The sequence below is a fragment of the Sciurus carolinensis genome, chromosome 12, assembly GCF_902686445.1.
Source record: "Sciurus carolinensis chromosome 12, mSciCar1.2, whole genome shotgun sequence".
Taxonomy (NCBI): Eukaryota; Metazoa; Chordata; class Mammalia; order Rodentia; family Sciuridae; genus Sciurus; species Sciurus carolinensis.
The window spans coordinates 33,309,929-33,331,472 of record NC_062224.1 but is presented as its reverse complement, the minus strand read 5'-3'; the positions used below and the strand labels follow the sequence as shown (position 1 = coordinate 33,331,472).

The window sequence follows — 21,544 nt, the reverse complement described above, 5'->3', positions numbered from 1 at the left end:
CACTATCTCCTCTTTTGAATCCTGTGTCCTGGAGCAATATGAAATGCAGCCGCCCTCTAGCCCGCCATCTTGAAAACCAGGATGTGCACTTTTATTGTTAAACTAGACACTGCTGCAAAAAAAGTGCTCTGCAACTCTGGCTGATTCCTGGATTCTGAATGAAGAGGACAACTGAATGTTTTAGAGAAGGAATTTCAATTTTTAGTCCAAACAAGGTGGTATTGAAATCTGATAGCTGCATGCATTCATACAGAAAATCGCACATGCAAAAGCAGCCTTGACAAGTCAGCACTGAAGCCAGGCTAGGTAAAATTAGAAATGGCATTCTTGTTGCATCCTGTTACATAGGGAACCTTTAAACAACATCGAAAGAGCACAGAAATGAAACTGCAAGGAAAAGAAATGTGAGATGACAAAGAGCAATAGCTGCAGGTCAGTTTGCCCCCCAAAATCATTGACTATCACTTCCATAAATAATGGCAAAGTAAAAATATTCTGTCAAATACCAGGTACGTAGAATCTCTGGGACTTGATAGACATATCAAGAATGAGCTGCTATGCCATGCTGCAATGGAGGATCACCCGGTCCAAGAGTCAGTTTCTGACAGGGCCGAACCAACTTTTCCACTCCCCTTTTCTGAATTGTCTTGGTGGTCCCATTTACTCCCCACCATTACCTGATAAGTTCTTTTAGACCCCAGAGGGCCTATCACATGGATTATGGGTGGAGCCAGTGGACCTCACGGTGAACAAGTGGTTCCCCTCCCTGGGCTGGGAATTCTCCTTCCTTACTCAAGTTTCCATCCTCGCCCAGGAGAGCGTCGCCCAGGCTGAACATGCCTTCTTCTAGCCCACCGATTAATAAGTGCTCACCCACTTCCCTGGGCGTGCAGCCCTTCAGCGTGCTGCTTTCCGTGCCATGGGTGATGGCAGTTGCCTTCTCTCAGCACGGAATCCGGAGCCAAGGTATTCTGCCCGTCATCCAGTCAGTCGTGGTGCAGCCTGTCCCCTTCATGTACACCAGCCAGCTCCAGCAGCCGCTCATGATCTCCTTGTCAGAAGAGATGGAAAATTCAAACAGTAGCATGCAACTACCTGTAATCAAATCACATGAGAAGCCCATATTATAGAAAAAAATTAAAATTGAACCTGGGATTGAACCACAGGGAACAGATTATTATCCCGAAAAATGTCACCACCCCTTTTAATGAACTCGCTGTGCCCCCCTCAAGCATTGTTGAAAGAGAATCACCCTTGGTCATAGTGCAGCCCGGGAAGAGACCTTTAGCTGGGGAATCTCCAGATACCCAAAGGAAGCAGAGGATACACAGATGCTATTATGACGGATGCAATGAAGTATACACTAAGAGCTCCCACCTGAAAGCACACTGACGAACACATACAGGAGAATAACCCTACAAATTTACATTGGAAGGATACACATGGAAATGTGCTTGGTCTGATGAACTAACAAGACATTTCCACAATGGAATCAAAACTTTCCAGTGTCCATACTGTGACCGTAGCGTCTCCCATTCTGACCACCTTGCCCTACATAGGAAGTGCCACATGTTTTTCTGAAAGCCTCTGTCTCTGCCTCATTGTGACTCTCCACTCTCCTGCCACTCTCTCAGTCCTCCCTCCCATTATCTAACTCATTTTTTACATGTTCATTTTAATTTTGATTCAACTGGTCTGAATCTCTGTATCATTCAAAACTTCCATATGGTCAGTAGTCCACACTCTCTACTCCTCCCTCTCCTTACCACAGTTCAGACCTAAAGAATGTGAACATTCCCCCCACCCCGGAAAGCTAAGCAAACCCTTCTTATAGAAACGTTTAATGTAATGAGAATAAGGAAACATGTAAAGTAACATAACCAATTGTTGGTTTCTCCATGAATTCCTCAAAGAATGTCAAAATAAATGCTTTAGAAATACAGTATCCATCCTGCTAGTCAAAAAACAAAACTTTCTTGTGATAATTTTGTAGTTTTTTTCTTTTAAATTTATTTGCTTGATTGACTTTTTTTTTATACTGAAGGAATTCTTCAATGATATGTACTACTCTACTCTTAAATATATTCTGATATACAATGACATTTTAAATATTTTTTAGTATTTTTTCATGAATTTATTTTTTGCTTTAAGTTTTATTCTACAGTCATAAAAACGTATGTATCATTTCTATTTTGAGAATTCTGTTGAAGTTAACTTCTGGCAGTAAAGATACTTAAAGATAATTAAATTGGCAATAACACCCTGATTAAATTTTTTAACTTTTCTTTCTTTTCTTAGTCTGTTTGCTCAATCAGGCTGGTACAAGAGAACTAAAAGAATAACAACATGATTTTATTTTAGAACCTTCTTGTATTCACCATAATTTTTGACTTTTGCATTATATAATGTTCCTATATGGTATTTTAGATATATCTTATGAAACTAACCCTATTGTTTGAGTTACTTTGTTTTAAATGTACTCTTAGATATTCAAAATCATTGAGTTTATCTTTTTATCTGGAGTTTTAAGTTGATAAATGTATACTATTTATGGCCCTTAACGTCACATAGAAGAGGTTTATTTGAGCTATGGCTTTATGTTAGATTTTTCTTTAAATTTATAGTCATTCATGACCTTTTCAAATGTAGGGGTTTTTTTTTGTTTTTGTTTTTTGTGTTTTTTTTGGGGTTTTTTTTTTAGTGTTGTCATTTCTGTTATGTTTATTTTTTGAATTAGTGTTATCCTAGTATGAGATTATGCTCTTTTTAAACTTCTTGCTATAATATTGTCTTTATGACTTTTTAACAATTGCATCTGTATTACTTGAGTGCTAAATTTTCTATTTTGGCTGTAAGAAATTATCACAAATTTAGGGGTTTAAAGTTCTGAGGTTAGAAATTCAAAATGATTTTCACTGTACTGAAATCTAGGTTCCTGCAGGGTTGCACTCCTGTCTGAAGCCTCTGGGGGAGAATGTGTCCAACTGCTTGAGGCTACCTACACTTCAGGGTTCTTAACACCTTCCATCTTCAACTCTGGCAATGACCAATGGCATCTTCACATTCTGTCACATTGATAGAGACCTTTATTGCCTTTCTACTCATCATTTAAGTGCACTGTGATTGGACTGGGCAACCCAGATAATGTAGGTTAAATCTCCTATTCAGCTGATACTAGTCACAAGTCCATCAGCTGTAATAAGTCCCTCTTTTTACATAATATAATATATTCACAGCTGCTTGAGATTCAGATGTGTCATTCTTTGGGGGTTCAGTCTTCTACCTACCACAAGTGCTCTCAGTGAATAGTAAGGGTTATAAGCAGTAAGATGAAAATAATACTACAAAATAACCAGTATATATATCTTGAGTTCTATATTTTAAAGACTTGTTGCTTTTAATTTTATAAAAAATTTATACTTTTCATCAAGTTAGCACTGTGAAACTTCTGCAGTATATCATTCTTTTTATATTTTGTTTGACTTGAATATCCCTTTTTCTTTCCTGGAATATATTTGCATAAGAACCCCATGATAAACATTGCAAAATTTTGAAAAGAACTGATCAATTCTTTAACTCGTCACAGAAATATCTGTGAGAAGAGAGTGAGTTGGGTTTGGTCACATCCTCTATACTTTGTGGATTTGTTTCTGGCTAATAGAGAACCTGTGTGGCATAGACTAAAGTTCCATTGTCATTAGTCCTTTACATGGTAATTGAGCATTCATTTACTTTAGAAGTGATGTGAAAGTCTCACTATACTTTATGCTATTTGAGAATAAGTTAGGTCAGTAAGTTTTGCCCCTTAAAATGATTATTTCATTCTCTTTCAGAGACCTGAAAGATACAAAATTTCTTCCATATATTCACTCATTTTTGGTTTCTTCACACTCCAGACTCAATTTTCATTGTATTCAATATTCTTACTTCATGCACTTCTTCCATGGGATGACAGAGAAGTACTATTTCCTGAATATATACCTTTGATTTGAAAGAAGAGAAATAAGATGAAATGGCTACATTTCTGCCATTTTATATGACTAAATTTCTGCCATCTTTAATAGAAATTGAAAATTAACCTTTTGCCAGTTGTAAAATGTGGTATGTTAGTGCTGACAGATGGAACATCTAAGTTAGCTCTTTATATTTAGGCAGTCATTATGATTATATAGTTGATATAATCATTTGAGTACTTTGTTTTATTCAATTGAAACCATGTAACCCTACAAGTGATTTCAGAAATGTATAGTTATTAGAAATATAAAGTCATGCAACACAGCAATTTTAAATTTCTATGTTTTAAATGTTTTACTACTTTAAGGATCATAGGAAAATACATAATACTTTAGAGTTGCAAACAAGTTCTATGAGGTTAAAAGTTAAGATTACTTCATCAAAAATAATTATTGGGCTGTGGAGATAGCTCAGTTGGTAGAGTGCTTGTCTTGCAAGCACAAGGCCCTGGGTTCAATCCCCAGCACCGCAAAAAAAAAAAAAAAAAAAAAAAAAAAAAATATATATATATATATATATATATATATATATATTATTAAAATTACCTTGTTAAAGTGATAGAGATGCACATGATTTAATACCCATATTTTGCTTCAGTGAATAACCAGGTAGTTTTCCATTAAATGAGAATAATAATGGAATATTTGCTATCACAGCTTTTATTTATATGTTGTCATTCTTCCTAATTTGTTTTGACATGGAGGAGATGGCTTATTTTTCAGTGATTATTTATCTTCAAATTCAAGAGAAACAGGTATAGTGTTTTTAATAGTATGACCATTTTGACAATATTAACTCTGCCTGTCCAAGAACATGGGAGATCTTTCCATCTTCTAAGGTCTTCAAATTCTCTTTGATGTTCTGTAGTTTTCCTCACAGAAGTCTTTCACCTCTTTTGTTAGATTCTCAAGTATTTAACTTTTTTGAGGTTATTGTAAATGGGATAATTCTCCCAATATCTTTTAGTGGATTTACCACTAATATATAGGAATATGTTTGATTTATGGATGTTGACTTTATATCTTGCTATTATGAATTAATTTGTGAGTTCTACAAGTTTTCTGGTGGAGTTTTTTTGGGTTTTCTAAATAGAGGATCATATTATCAGCAGATAGGGATAGTTTGAGCTCTTTTCCTATTTGTATGTCTTTAATTTCATACTTTTGTTATTGCTCTGGCGAGAGTTTCAAGGACTATGTTAAATAGAAGTGGTGAAAGTGGACATCCCTGTGTTGTTCCAGTTCTTGGAATGCTCTCAATTTTTCTCCATTTAAAATGATGTCTAACATATGTAGATTTACAAAGTTGAGGTGAGTTTCTACTACCCCTAGTTCTTCTAGCATTTTGAACATGAATAAATGTAGTATTTTGTCAATTTTTTTCTGCATCTATTGAAATAATCATGCAATTCTTGTCATTAAGTTGATTCATTGGTGAATTATATATATTGATTTCCGTATGCTGAACCAACCTTGAATCCCTGGGATTAAACCCACTTGATCTGGCACAATTTTTCTATGTACATACATGAAAATATGACAATAAATCTCCATGTAATGTACAACTAGAAGACTAGGATACCAATTAGAATCCAATTAGAATAAGATATACTCCACGTTAGTATAAATTTGTCAAAATATACTCCATTACCATGTATAACTAAAAGGAACAAATTTTTAAAAGAGTAAAGAATTGAAGATTTACTTCACATCTACTTATTTTATTAGCAGTATCATCAGTTTATCTTAAGTTCCTTTGTCTAAGATTAAGAAAATGGAAAGAGAAATAGGTAAACAACTCATCAATTTTCTAATGTGAAGAAATTGTATCATTTCTTTTACAACTTAAATCAGGCTTTCAATAGTTCAGTTTTAGTGTTTTAATTTGTTACCAAAATCATTATTTCTCATGAAATTCTGTTAAGTAATTTATGTAAGTTATTGCTTAAGAGCATGCTATTGTCAATCATATTTTGCACATTGCTTTCCAGAGAGTTGTAGAAAATTGAATTGCTTTTGTATAGTTTCCTATCTACATTTGGAATGTGATGTTTATCCCACAATAAATTTAGAACCAAAGTTTAATTAAAAGTCTGTGAAATTGGTCAGAATACACTTAGAATGATCAAATGACAATTTGAAAACAAAGTTTTCCCTTATCCAGTTAGTACAGAAATTTGAAATTTTGAATTTAAACATCAAAAACTCAGAAGCAAAAATTTTTCTCAAGTATTTTTAAAGTATTAAAGGATTTCAATACTGAGGTCATGCAGGGATTATCAAACTCTGTGATATTTAATTTGAATCTCTAATGTCTAATATCCTCTACAATGATGTGACTATTCAGTGCTCCTGCCTCTGATCATTGTTTGGAAAAGCAGTTTAATTTCTATCTGGAAGAAAAAGTGCAAGTAACCTGTATGGGAAACCTAAATAGCTGAGCCAGAAAAATAAAATTTTCTTCTTTTAGTTTTATAGCATATGGTACTATTTATTTTAGAAATGGTTTTCTTAAATTGTCTTAATCAAAATGATTGTAGGGAAATCAGGACTAACCCTAATACTTTGTGTAGATCAGTGAGATGTTATAGAAAGATGATGGTCTGATTCTTATCTGCATAGATCCAAAGTCTTTTTTACAAAATGAAAAAACAATTTCAGTCGGGAAAAAATGAGGGAGTTCTACACACAAGAATTTTTTTCACTTCTTCATTGAATATTTATTAGGTGCAAAACTTTGTTTTCTTTTATTTTCTCTTAAATTGAAAAAATAAAATTATATCTTATATAGCATGATATATTGAGAAATAATTGTGGGATGAATAAATCTAGCTAATTAATATTCATTATCTCAGAATTATCATTTGTGTAGTGAGAACAATTAATATCCATTCTCAATATATTTTAATACATTATGTACTATATATTATGATTAACTATAGACACTATGTTGTATAATAGATTTATTTCTGTATTTGCTAGGCAAAGCTATCATGTATTTAATTTCAATGGAAGTCTTCAGAACCATTTTTCAATCAAGCATATATATGTATCAACTCCTTCTTTCTCCTTATTTTAATTTGTCAATGTTCACACATGTAATATTTTAATTAGGAAAGTCCAACATGGGTTCCAGTGACAATTCTTCTACTGTAGATTGAATATCTAGTTAACAGATTTTTTTTTCTGTTTAAAGCCATGTTAAGTATAAAATATTGCAAACTTTGAACACATTTTTTATCACACTCCAGTATAATGAATATGACCTGATATTGAGAGATACAATATGATAGTATAACATGGGCACATACTGATTTACAAAATAATGGATTTCATTGTGGAATATTTGTGTATACATTAAAAAAAATAAAAACTCATTTGATCAGGTTCACTCCTCAATATCTTCCCTGCACTCTTCTCTTCCCTCCCTCTGAACACTTATCCTTACCTTACTGGTCTGGATACAAGTACCTTACAACTACCTTCATGGTGTATCCATACCCCCAAATTTTTCTTATGTTTCCCTTGTTTTACACATATGGGAAAACATTTTTCTCTGAGTATCAAAATTGTCACCACCACTTTCACCTATTTTCCTGTGAATGACTTAATTTTATTCTTCTTTATGACTGATTAAACTTCATTCTATGTATATACAACATTGTCTTTAACCAAGGATTTATTGAGATACACCTAAGCTGGTTTCATAGTAAGCTATTGTGCACTGTCCTGTAATAAACATGGTTTTGCACATTGCTTTAAAGTGTACTGACTTTAAATTATTTCAATAAATACTGAGGCATTGTATAGCTCGATCATATGGTGGTTCTGTTTTCAATTTTTGAGGAACTCCATTTTCTACAATGCATACTTTTGGCACTTTTGTCAAGGTATAGATGTCCAAAACTGTGTTGGCTTTTCCCTTTGTCTTCTATCTTACTCCATTGGTCTGCATGTTCATTTCGGGGCCAGTACCATGCAGTTTTCATTAATATGGCTGCATAGTATAATTTGAAATCAGGTATTGTGATGTCTTCACCATTACTTTTATTTTGCTCAGGATTGTCCTGTTTTTTCTCTTCATGAGTATATATCCTAGCCTCTCTATGCCCTCTCTTTTCCACCTGCTTTCACAAGGTTACTTGTAATGATTTTATGTCTTAAGATGTATGTAAGTTGAGATGAACTCTCTTACCTTCCTCTACTACCATATTTGTCCTGCTTGTCCTTTGGAAGATCCTCTCATCTAATAGTAAGTATTGTTCTCCCTGGAAAATACTCCTTTCTTTTTGCTTTGAAAATTTTAATCCACTAATTTCTTTTTTTCTAGATCACCTATTAACTCCTTGCATTAATAAATTATCTTGCCTTTTCTTTTACATCTTTTAGCTTAAATCCTAGGAAATATTCTCAAGTGAGTCATTTAACTTCTTTTTATATATGTATAATGTTTCTAATTTCTTAAATGTCTAAATAATTTTAACTTGAACAAAATAATATGGTGTGTGTAATTTACTCAGAACAAAATTAGTTTTATATTTAATTTTTCCTCTGTATCCTTTGCCAAAAGGAAAATGCCAGGCTTTTTAAAGATATCTTGAAAATAATGTTTCCTTATATTAAGATCTAATAAAACAATGCAAACTGGGAATAAAATCAGTCTATTCAAATCTGTGCTTATGTGTCCAATTATGTTAGGTTTTCAGCTCAAGGTCTTCTAAACAAAATTATGTTCAATATTCACCAGAAAGAATTGACTCTAATTCCTGAAGCTCTTATCTTCCTACTATCAGATTTTCTGCAATGATCATGTCCTACTTACACCCCCAAAATCTGCACCTTGTTTCCTCACACCTGTTCTCAGACAGCCACATTTTGCTGCCCTTTTACACAGAGAAGTAAACCTGCCAGTGAATGATATGTTTATGGATGTTTATGGATTCCAATTGGTTGTATTGTCAGTTGTTTATGGATATAGGCAAAATAAAAGAAGTCATTATTGGCATCCTGTCATATGAACATATCCAATGTGCCCAGTAGACAGCTCTTAGGCTTCCTGCTACTCATATCCTAGGACGCGTACCCTTTTTCTTAGTCAGGAATGGCAATGCCTATAATTCCAGTGACTCAGGAGACTGAGACAGGAGAATTGGAAGTTTGAGGCCAGTCTCAGTATTTTCTAGTTCATCTCTTCCAGTTTGGTGACATCAGAACGTTTTCAGTAACTTTCTTGTTTCTAAAAATCTATCAGAGAAAGTAAGGTTCACTTGTTTTGAGATAGACTATGCAATTATGTCTGAGGAGACTAGGTTGAGATACATCAAAAACAAAAATATTCTGTATAGATATGAAAGATAAAAGTTTATTTTTAGTGTATTTCATCAATAATAACTTGTCTTTGTTAAAAACATTTGATCTGATTGAGGGAGGAATGTAAGCATGATATTTGTGTGATGATCCTTCTGCACTAGCAAAGTTATAGAAACAGTTTTCACTTAGAAATGTTCCATATTGCTATACTTATAACCAAAGCAAATAGACCAGGTACACATGCCAGCCTCTAAGATCTCAACAACTTGCACACCTACAAACAAACACATTCTTTTACATACACACAAATAAACATTCTAAGATAAGTCAAAGATGGAAAATTTAGTCATAATGCTAAAAACTTAAGACACTCATAAAAAGTTAAAAAGGTTAAACATTCCTAAATATACCAAAAAAATTCAGATTTTTTTATTTCCTTTTTTTTCTATGGTATCTTCCTTCTATTGGGAAAAAAAAAAAACTTTATATGACTGGAATAGTTATACAAACTTTGGCCTACATTTTGTACCTACACCAGTGTGGGTGCCAAATTCCATCTGTAAGTTTCCTTTCAGCTCTCAAGAAGGCATTTCAGGGGTTACAGTCAAATAACTACAGTTTTTAGGGGTCTCCCAGAAACATATTGCCCTTAGAATTATGAGGAGAAGGTACCTTTCTATTGTTATGCAGAAAATTACTGCAAATTTAACAGCTTAAATCAATATGAATTTATTATCTCAGAGTTTTTATGAGTAAGGAGTCTGAGAGCACAACTTATCTGGGTTATTGGTAAGGGTCTTTGAATTTACAGCCAAGATGTTCATTAAGCTGGTTTTTCATCTCAAAATTTAGCTAGGGATAAATCCATTTATGGCCCCATTTAGAATATTGGCAGAATTCCTTTTCTCTCAGTGATATAACTGAGGGCTACTGTATTTTCGTGACTGACTATATCCTAGTGTCCACCCCAGTTCTAGAGGTTTCCAGCATTTTCTTTTTTTTTTTAGATCTAAATTTCTTTTTATTATTATTGTATACAAATGGGATACATGTTGTTTTTCTATTTGTACATGGAGTCAAGGCATACCATTTGTGTAATCATACATTTACATAGGGCAATGATGTTTGATTCATTTTTTTCCCTCCCCCCACCCTTCCCACCCCTCTTTTCCCTCGATATAGTCCTTCTTTCTTTCATTCTTACCACACTCCTTATCCCTAACCCTAAACCTAACCCTAAACCTAATGCTAACCTCTCCCACCCCCCATTATATGTCCTCATCTGCTTATCAGCGAGATCATTTGTCCTTTAGTTTTCTGAGATTGGCTTATCTCACTTAGCATGATATTCTCCAATTTCATCCATTTGCCTGCAAATGCCATAATTTTATCATTCTTCATTGCGGAGTAATATTCCATTGTATATATATGCCACAGTTTCTTTATCCATTCATCAACTGAAGGGCATCTAGGTTGGTTCCACAATCTGGCTATGGTGAATTGAGCAGCAATGAACATTGATGTGGCTGTATCTCTGTAGTATGCTGATTTTAAGTCCTTTGGGTATAGGCCAAGGAGAGGTCTAGCTGGGTCAAATGGTGGTTCCATTCCAAGCTTTCTAAGGAATCTCCATACTGCTTTCCAGAGTGGCAGCACTAATTTGCAACCCCAACAACAATGTATGAGTGTTCCTTTTTCCCCACATCCTCGCCAACACCTATTGTTGCTTGTGTTCTTGATAATCGCCATTCTAATTGGGGTGAGATGAAATCTTAGGGTAGTTTTGATTTGCGTTTCCCTTATTACTAGAGATGTTGAACATTTTTCATATACCTGTTGATTGCTTGTACATCTTCTTCTGTGAAGTGTCTGTTCATTTCCTTAGCCCATTTGTTGATTGGATTATTTGTATTCTTGGTGTAGAGTTTTTTGAGTTCTTTATAGATTCTGGAAATTAGCGCTCTATCTGAAGTATGAGTGGCAAAGATATTCTCCCAACTGTAGGATCTTTCTTTGCATTGCTGATAGTTTCCTTTGCTGAGAAAAAGCTTTTTAGTTTGAATCTATCCCAGTTGTTGATTCTTGCTTTTATTTCTTGTGCTATGGGAGTCCTGTTAAGGAAGTCTGATCCTAAGCCAACATGTTGAAGATTTGGACCTACATTTTCTTCTATAAGATGCAGGGTCTCTGGTCTGATTCTGAGGTCCTTGATCCATTTTGAGTTGAGTTTTGTGCAGGGTGAGAGATAGGGGTTTAATTTCATTCTGTTGCATATGGTTTTCCAGTTTTCCCAGCACCATTTGTTGAAGAGGCTATCTTTTCTCCATTGCATATTTTTGGCCCCTTTGTCTAGTATGAGAAAATTGTATTTATTTGGGTTTGTGTCCATGTCCTCTATTCTGTACCATTGATCTACCTGTTTATTTTGGTACCAATACCATGCCGTTTTTGTTACTATTGCTTGTAGTAGAGTTGAAGAACTGGTATTGCAATACCCTCTGCTTCGCTCTTGCTACTGAGGATTGCTTTAGCTATTCTAGGTTTTTTATTCTTCCAGATGAATTTCATAATTGCTTGCTCTATTTCTGCAAGGTACATCATTGGGATTTTAATTGGAATTGCATTGAATATGTATAGCACTTTTGGTAGTATGGCCATTTTGACAATATTAATTCTGCCTATCCAGGAATATGGGAGATCTTTCCATCATCTAAGGTTTTCTTTAATTTCTTTCTTTAGTGTTCTGTAGTTCTCATTGTAGAGGTCTTTCACCTCTTTTGTGAGATTGATTCCCAAGTATTTTATTTTTTTCAATGCTATTGTTAATGGGGTATTTCTCCTAATTTCTCTTTCTGTAGATTCATCACTCATGTATAAAAATGCATTGGATTTATGAGCATTGATCTTGTAACCTGCTACTTTACTGAATTCACTTATGAGTTCTAAAAGTTTTCTGGTGGAATTTCCAGGTTCCTCAAATGTATAATCATGTCATCAGCGAACAGGGATAGTTTGAGTTATTCTTTTCCTATTCGTATCCCTTTAATTTCTTTGGTTTGTCTAATTGCTCTGGCTAGAGTCTCAAGGACGATGTTGAATAGAAGTGGTTAAAGAGGGCATCCCTGCCCTGTTCCAGTTTTTAGGGGGAACACTTTCAGTTTTTCACCATTTAGAATGATATTGGTCATGGGCTTAGCATAGATGGCCTTTACAATGTTAAGGAATGTTCCCACTACCCCAATATTTTCTAGTGTTTTGAGCATGAAGGGATGCTGTATTTTATCAAATGCTTTTTCTGCATCTATTGAAATAATCATGTGATTCTTAACTTTAAGTCTGTTGATATGGTGAATGGTATTTATTGATTTCCTGATGTTGACCAACCTTGCATCACTGGGATAAAACCCACTTGATTGTGGTGCACTATCTTTTTAATATATATTTGTATGCGATTTGCTAAAATTTTGTTGAGAATTTTTGCGTCGATGTTCATTAAGGATATTGGTCTGAAATTTTCTTTTCTTGATGTGTCTCTGTCTGGTTTAGGGATCAGGGTGATATTGGCTTCATAGAACGAGTTTGGGAGGGTTCCCTCCTCTTCTATTTCATGGAATACTTTGAGGAGTATTGGAATGAGCTCTTCTTTAAAGGTTTTGTAGAACTTGGCTGAGAACCCTTCTGGTCCTGGACTTTTCTTTGTTGGTAGACTTTTGATGACCTCTTCTATTTCATTGCTTGAAATTGATTTATTTAAGTTGTGTATGCCCTCCTTGTTCAGTTTAGGTAATTCATATGTCTCTAGAAATTTGTTGATATCTTCGAGGTTTTCTGTTTTGTTGGAGTATAGATTTTCAAAATAGCTTCTAATTATGTTTTGTATTTCAGTCGTGTCTGTTGTGATGTTTCCTTGTTCATTCTGAATTTTAGTAATTTGAGTTTTCTCCCTCTTTCTCTTTGTTAGTGTGGCTAAGGGTTTATCAATTTTGTTTATTTTTTCAAAGAACCAACTATTTATTTTGTTAATTTTTCCAATTGTTTCTTTTGTTTCAATTTCGTTGATTTCAGCTCTGATTTTAACTATTTCCTGTCTTCTACTACTTTTGGTATTGGTCTGCTCTTCTTTTTCTAGGGCTTTGAGCTGTAGTGTTAAGTCATTTATTTGTTGATTTCTACTTCTTTTGTTGAATGCGCCCCATGAAAAAAAATTTCCTCTAAGTACTGTTTCCTAGTGTCCCAGAGATTTTGATATGATGTGTCTTTATTCTCATTCACTTCTAAGAATTTTTTTATTTCCCTCCTGATGTCTTCTGTTATCCATTCATCATATAATAGTGTATTATTTAATCTCCAGGTATTGGAGAAGTTTCTGTTTTTTATTCTGTCATTTATTTCTAATTTCAATCCATTATGATCTGATAGAGTACAAGGTACTATCTCTGTCTACTTGTATTTGCTAACAGTAGCTTTGTGGCATAAAACATGGTCTATTTTAGAGAAGGATCCATGTGCTGCTGAGAAGAAAGTGTATTCGTTCTTTGTTGGATGGTATATTCTATATATGTCTGTTACGTCTAAATTGTTGATTGTGTTATTGAGATCTATGGTTTCTTTATTCAGTTTTTGTTTGGACCATCTATCCAGTGGTGAGAGAAGTGTGTTAAAATCGCCTAGTATTATTGTGTTGTGTTCTATTTGATTTCTGGAATTGAGAAGGATTTGTTTGATGTACGTGGATGAGCCAATGTTCGGGGCATAGATATTTATGATTGTTATGTCTTGTTGATTTATGCTTCCCTTAAGCAGCATGTAATGTCCTTCTTTATCCCTTCTGACTAGTTTTGGCTTAAAGCCCACATTATCTAAAATGAGGATGGATACTCCAGCTTTTTTGCTGTGTCCGTGTGCATGATATGTTTTTCCCCATCCTTTCACCTTTAGTCTATGGGTGTCTCTTTCTATGAGATGAGTCTCTTGCAGGCAGCATATTGTTGGATTTTTCTTTTTAATCCAATCTGCCAGTCTATGTCTTTTGATTGATCAGTTCAGGCCATTAACATTCAGGGTTATTTTTGTGACATGATTTGTATTCCCAGTGATTTGATTCATATTTGTTTTTTGACATGATTTGGTTTCTCCTTTATTTGGCTATTCCTTTAGGCTAGTGCCTCCTGTTGCTGATTTGCATCGTTGTTTTTCATCTCTTCCTCATGGAATACTTTGCTGAGAATGTTCTGTAATGCTGGCTTTCTTTTTGTAAATTCCTTTAGCTTTTGATTATCATGGAAGGATCTTATTTCATCGTCAAATTTGAAGGTAAGTTTTGCTGGGTATAAGATTCTTGGTTGGCATCCATTGTCTTTCAGAGCTTGAAAAATGTTGTTCGAGGCCCTTCTAGCTTTTAGAGTTTGGATTGAAAAATCTGCTGATATTCCTATTTGTTTCCCTCTGAATGTAATTTGATTCTTTTCTCTCGTGACCTTTAAAATTCTGTCTTTATTTTGTATGTTAGGTATTTTCATAATAATGTGCCTTGGTGTGGGTCTGTTGTAATTTTGTATATTTGGAGTTCTATAAGCCTCTTGTACTTGGTTTTCCATTTCATTCTTCATATTTGGGAAGCTTTCTGATATTATTTCATTGAATAGATTGTTCATTCCTTTGGTTTGTTTCTCTAAGCCTTCCTCAATCCCAATAATTCTCTAATTTGGCCTTTTCATGATATCCCATAGTTCTTGCAGATTCTGTTCATGATTTCTTACCATCTTCTCTGTTTGTTCAACTTTGTTTTCAAGATTAAATATTTTGTCTTAAATGTCTGAGGTTCTGTCTTCCAGGTGTTCTATCCTATTGGTTATGCTTTCTATGAAGTTTTTAACTTGGTTTATTGTTTCCTTCATTTCAAGGATTTCAGTTTGTTTTTTTTTTTTCAGTATCTCTAACTCTTTATTGAAATGATCTCTTGCTTCCCATATTTGATCTTTTAACTGTTGATTGGTGCGATCATTTAATGCCTGTATTTGCTCTTTCATCTCCTCATTTGCTTCCCTGATTGTTTAAATTATGTACATTCTGAACTCCCTTTCTGACATTTCTTCTGCTGTGCTGTCTTTGGGTTTTATTGATGTAGTATCTAGGTTTGTTTGGGACATTTTCTTCCCTTGTTTTCTCATATTGGTCAGCGTCAGTGGGACCCTGAGATATTGCAGATTTCCTCTATTGGCTTATAGTGTCCCGGTAGATTTCCAGTGTATCACCTCCCAGCCTTCAGTAGCCTGAAGTCTTGGAGGAACTTGATAATGCAGTGCTTCCGAAGAAAGCTGCCCCTAACCCGCTACTGGTTCCAGGGCTTGGAGCTGGCTCTGTGTGAAATGGCTCTCACTGGGGGCCTGCACCGTGCGGCTGGCCGTGTGTAAGGAGCCTACCGCCGGAGTGTGGAAGGCTATCTGTGGAAGACTCTAGCTGCCCTGCCCTGCTCTGATAAGCCACCCCTATCTGTACCTGCCGAGCAGGCCAAGTTTTGCCCAGTGGGGGAGACTCACCCCGTGACTCTATTTTTGTCCAAGTCTCTCAATGCCTCCCCTTCTTGAGTCCTGGGTTCTGGAGCGACTGGAGATGCAGTCACCCTCTAGTCCACCATCTTGGATCACCCCGTGGAAAGAGCCTGCGGCCAGAGTGGGCAGAGCCACCTGGAGAAGTCTCTGGCTGCCCTGCCCTGATCCCAGAGGCTGTTTGCAGATCGAAGTTCTCCGTTGGCTCGGGGACTTGTGGCTGGCTCTATGTAGAAAGGTTCTCACTGGGCGATCTGCTCCGAGAAGCTAACCTTGAAAGGCACCTCCCTCCGCAGGAGTCCGAGCTGCTTGGGGAAGTCTCTGGCTGCCCTGTTCTGGTCCCTGAAGCCGCTTGTGGGCCGGAGCACACCGCACTCCAGCATTTTCTTGTCATAAGAAATTTCTTAACTTGGTACTTCCTCCATGGACCCAGAAGAGGGTCCATGGAAGAAGTCATCCCTGGTTGACTTGAATGAGTCATCTAACATAATATAATCAGGTTAATGATATGCAACAATCCTTGTTACATAATATAACCATGGATTTATATTCTATTACTTTTTACCATGTTAAATTGGTTAGATGAAATTCACAGTTCCCATCCACACACAAGGAAAAGGATTATTATATTGTACATAATTATAAGGATGCCTAAATATCTGTCAACACCTGATTGGTTTAAGATTCATCAAACTTGAATTGCTTTCCTCCAGAAGTATAACTAGCTTTTGTTCTGTATCACCAATTTGAAAAAGTATGTTTTAGTCAGCTTTCACACCACTTGACCAAAAGACCTAACAAGAACAATTTTACAGGAGGAAGACTTAATTTGGCTAATGGTTTCAAAGGTCTCCATTCATAGATGGCCAACTTCATAGCTCTGGGCCTAAACAATATGAACAATCATAACAATCATAACAGTCAGAACAATATGGCAGAAGGGTGTGGAGGAAGAAAGCATCTCAGGACATAGCAATCAGGAAGTAGAGAGAGCTCCACTCACTAGTGACACAATATAAACCCCAAAAGCACACTCCTAGTGATCAATTCCTCAGTTACACCTTATCTGCCTACAGTTACTGCTCAGTTAATCCATGTCAGTGGATTAATGTCCAGATTAAATAACCCAATCATTTTGCCTCAAAATTTTCTTGCATTGTGTCACCAGTGAGTTTGGGGAGATACCACATATCCAAACTTTGACACTGTATATGCACAAAACAGTGTAAGTTATGAGAGACATATGTCTAACAAAAGAAGAAATTTTTAGTCAAAAGTGCACATGAAGAGTCAGGTTGCAAAACTAGGGCAAGAGGATGAGATTGAAATCCATCATCAGGCTCCTCACGTTGGAGACATATCTACATATCTAACACATTATTCTCCACTATCAGGAAGGTGTCTGGCAGTGAACTGCATTACTTTTAAGAAATAGGGTGGTCTCAAATGTAGGATGTGCATTTGAATTGCTATTTGATATATTGTTAACTAGATGGAATTTTAAACAATTCTTTTATATAACAACAACTGAGACAGAATAGCAACAAGTCTTATATATGCTTATGTATACCTGCAATTTAAAATATGAGTTCAAAAATAATATATTTGAGAGAGGAACATATTTAATAAATGAAGAGATAAAAATAATGTGAAAAAATATTATGTGCATCATTTCACATCCAGAAGATTTTTAAAAAGTGTAATTATCACAAGGGTAAGCATGAAGGAAGAAGCTGATAAACGTTTTTGTATCATTTGATCTCAAAGAATTAGATTTGCCATAAGGTAAAAGGAAAACCACAGTTAGAAGTTTTTTTAAAGCCTTCAGAATATGGTACATGAACAAAAAGAAAAACTCAGACTTTGAAATAGGGACATCAGAATCTCAGGAAGATATAGGTACAACTTAAATACATATTTTGATCTTATGGCTAAGACAAAATTTCTAGTATAGAAAGAAAAGAGGATCCAACAAATTCTTTCAACCTTCTTGTGCTAGAATAAGAAAGGACTGAATTAAGAAAGGTAAAAATTTTAAAACACACATAAATTTTCATAAAAGGGTGGATATACACCATGTGCAAATTATGCGACAAAGTTTCTACTACTCTATGAAAGGAGAGTGAGCATACAGTGGCACTGTATTTAGTAGGAGAAAGTTTTATCATTGCCTTTCATATTTAGATACACAATTGTATAACAAAGCACAATTGTATAACAATGACATGCTGATCAGTACAGCTGTAAGATGCACAGAAAATTACATCTTTAATTCAATGATTCCCTGTTGTGAATTCTCATTATGAAAAGTTGAAGAAAAATTGAAGTTCTATTTTTATACTGAACATACAGGCTAAAAGAATTCAGAGATGGCAGTAATACAGAATTACAAAATAAAGAAGAAAAAATATCAGATTTCTGTGAACTATTTTTTTTAAAGTGACAGAATTAGCTGGGGCTTGACTCTTACAGGGATTTGCAGAGTTAGGACTTTAGAGATAGATTGTTAGAAATATGTGTCCCCCTGTTCAAGAGAAAGGGTATTGTGGAGAGAAAATATCTCTGGCCAGAAACTATACTTGTTCAATATGGGAAGTAAAAGAATTTAAATTGAATATGTAAAGAAAGGAAATTTGAAAAAGAAAAATTAAGCTATTTTCATAAGTGCTGTGAACTGATCTCATCACCAAAAGTGTCTACATTTTGTCAAAGGAAGACAAGCTATATCTAAAGAAAAATTTCACCCTACATATGGACTTAGTGTTCCAGTTTTACATATCTGATGATAAATCATTAATTCAAATTGGATTTTTAAGTTTCAAAGGGAATTGAGAACACAAGAGAAGTTCATAGAATTGATACCTTCTTCTCCCACTTTTATTCTTTCTCCTGTTTTTCTTCTTCCTTCCTGTATGTCTCCTTTTTTTGGAAGCAATATTTAAGGTATGCAATTGGAAGACATAATGTAGGGTTGATGACAATGTGTACAATTTAACTTTGAACACACATTTTGCTCAGGAATGATCATTTTACTTATATTTTAAACAACTAAGATGATTGGCTTTTAGAAAATATCTATCAACTAAATTATTGGATAAATTTCTCTTTTCTTCCAGTTATACTGAGTATAATTATAACTACAGTTATATAAATAAAATATGTATATATAGCATACAATGAGGTATTTTGATATATATACATATTTTGAAATGATTACAATTAAAATAATTGACCTATCACCTCCCAGTTACCGCTGTGTGAGAGTGCATACAGCAAAAATACTTAACATTTATTGTCTTATCAAATTTCATTTATATGATCATATAAACACACACACACACACATACACACATACATATATTTCATTCAGTCTCCACATCTTTACTACCTTTAAATGAAAGCTTATACTCTAAAAGTTCTGTTCTTCCCCACTTCTTAGCCCCTGATATCTCCTTTCTGATGTTTTTATGTGAGTCCTTTCCATTCCACACAAAAGTTAGACAAGGTTAGTTTTGTCTTTCTATACCTGGATTATCTCCTTGAACTTCATGTCCTCCAAGTTCATCCATGTTGTTGCAAACAGCGGGATTTCTTCTTTCTTAAGACTTTTTCTATTTATCTTTCAGTCCACATTTTGGTTGTTTCCAAATCTTGGGTATTGTGAATAATTCTGCTTTTACATGGAAATGCAGATATCTCCTTAAGATAATTTTTTTTCTTCAGATGTTTACCCAGTGAGATTGCTGCATCATATGGTAGTTCTATTTTTATTATTTTGAGGAAACTCCATACTGTTCTTTAACATGACTATATAAAATTGATAGTCCAACCAACATATAAGGATTCCCTTATCTTCCCATTCTCACCAATACTTATATTTTGACCTTTTGATAATAGTCATTCTAGCAGGTGTGATGTGATGTCCCATTGTGTTTTTTATTTGCATTTCCTTTATGATTAGTGATGTGTAGCACTTTTTTATATACCTGTTGGTCATATGTATGTCTTATTTGAAAAAAAACAAGTCTATTCAAGTCCCTAGTGCATTAGTAATCAGGTCATTTTTTTATGATTTGTACTAGTTTCTTATATATTTTAGAAATTAACTTCTTATCACATATATGGTTTTCAAATATTTTCTCCAATTCAGTAGGTTACCATATTATTTTGTTGATTGCACAAACTTCTTTGTTTGATAAGAGTTCTACTTTTATAATACTTTCATTGCCCGTTCTTCTGTGTCATATCCAAAAGTCATTGCCAAAAGCAATGTCATGGAGCTTTTACCCTATGTTTCTTGTAGGAGTTTTAGAGTTTCAGGTTTTAGGCTTTTTTAAAATTATTTTATTCATTTTGGGTTGATTTTTGTATATAGTGTATGATAAAGATACAAATTACTTTTTTTATATGAGTACTAGTTTCCTCAGCAACATTTACTGAAACACTAGCCTTTCCCCAGTGTACATTCTTGATGCCTTTGTGGAAGGTGGCTCACCATATACACATGCATCTACTTCTAGGATTTCTGTTCTGGTCCACTGGTTTTTGCAACTGTTTTTATGGTAGTACATATGGTTTTTATTACAGTAACTGTGTAAAATTATTAATTATATTACAAATGGCTTTGTAATATGACAATTCCAGTTTTATTCTTCTTGCTCAAATTACTTAGTTATTTGCAGTCTTTTGTGGCTTCATAAAAAAAATTAGGATTGGTTTTGTCTATTTCTGTGAAAAAATAGTGTCATTGACATTTAGATAGAAATTATATTGAATGGATACATCATTTTAGATATTATGATGTTTTGACAATTTTATCTTCTGATTATCAAAGCCTTATATCTTTGTTTTTATTGAGTCTTTTATTCCTTCATGAATATTTTGTACTTTTCAATGGGTAATTTCATTAAGTATTTTATTCATTTTCATGCTGTTGTAATTAAGGTTTGTGTGTTTGTTTTCCTTCTTTCCTTCCTCTTGCTGGGAATTTAATCCAGGGCTTTCTGTGTTCCAAGTATATGCTTGGCCACTGAATTATACAAGTTCTTAATTTCTTTTCAAGAGGATTTATTGTTAATGCATGGAAACACAACTGATTTTTATGTGTTGATTTTATATTCTACAACTTAACTTATTTGCTATGCTTAATATTTTTATATTGGATTCTTTAGGATTTTCTACATATACAATTATGCAATCTATAAAATAAAAATTATTTCCTCCTTTGATATTTAGATCTTTTAAATTTCTTTTTCTTTTCTGATAGCTCTGAGTAGGACTTCCAATACTATACTAAATTGAAATGTTGAGAGTTGGCATTCTTGTCATACTCTTGGTCTTATAGAGGAAAAGCTGAAAGCTTTATATGACATTAAATGGGGCTTGTCATAAATATAATAATTGCTATGCTGATTTACATTCCTATTATACCTAATTTGTTGATAATTTTTCAAAAGAAGTAATGTTGACTTTTGTCAAATGCTTGTACTAATCCATTCTGTCAGTGTGATATAGCAAACGGATTGATTTGGAAGTGTTTAAACATCTTGTATCCCAGGGATAAATTCCACTCAAATAGGGCACGAGATTGCTTAATGTGCAGTGCTTCCAGTTGCCAGAATTGAGTCACGAATTTTTGTGTCTGGGGCTCATTATGAGTCCTGTAATTTTCTT

The 21,544-nt window shown here is 34.3% G+C and overlaps 1 pseudogene; it reads left to right on the top strand.

The window, feature by feature from the left end:
- Positions 1–547: 547 nt before the first annotated feature.
- LOC124961208 (Krueppel-like factor 3) lies at positions 548–1,581 on the top strand (annotated as a pseudogene).
- Positions 1,582–21,544: the final 19,963 nt, after the last annotated feature.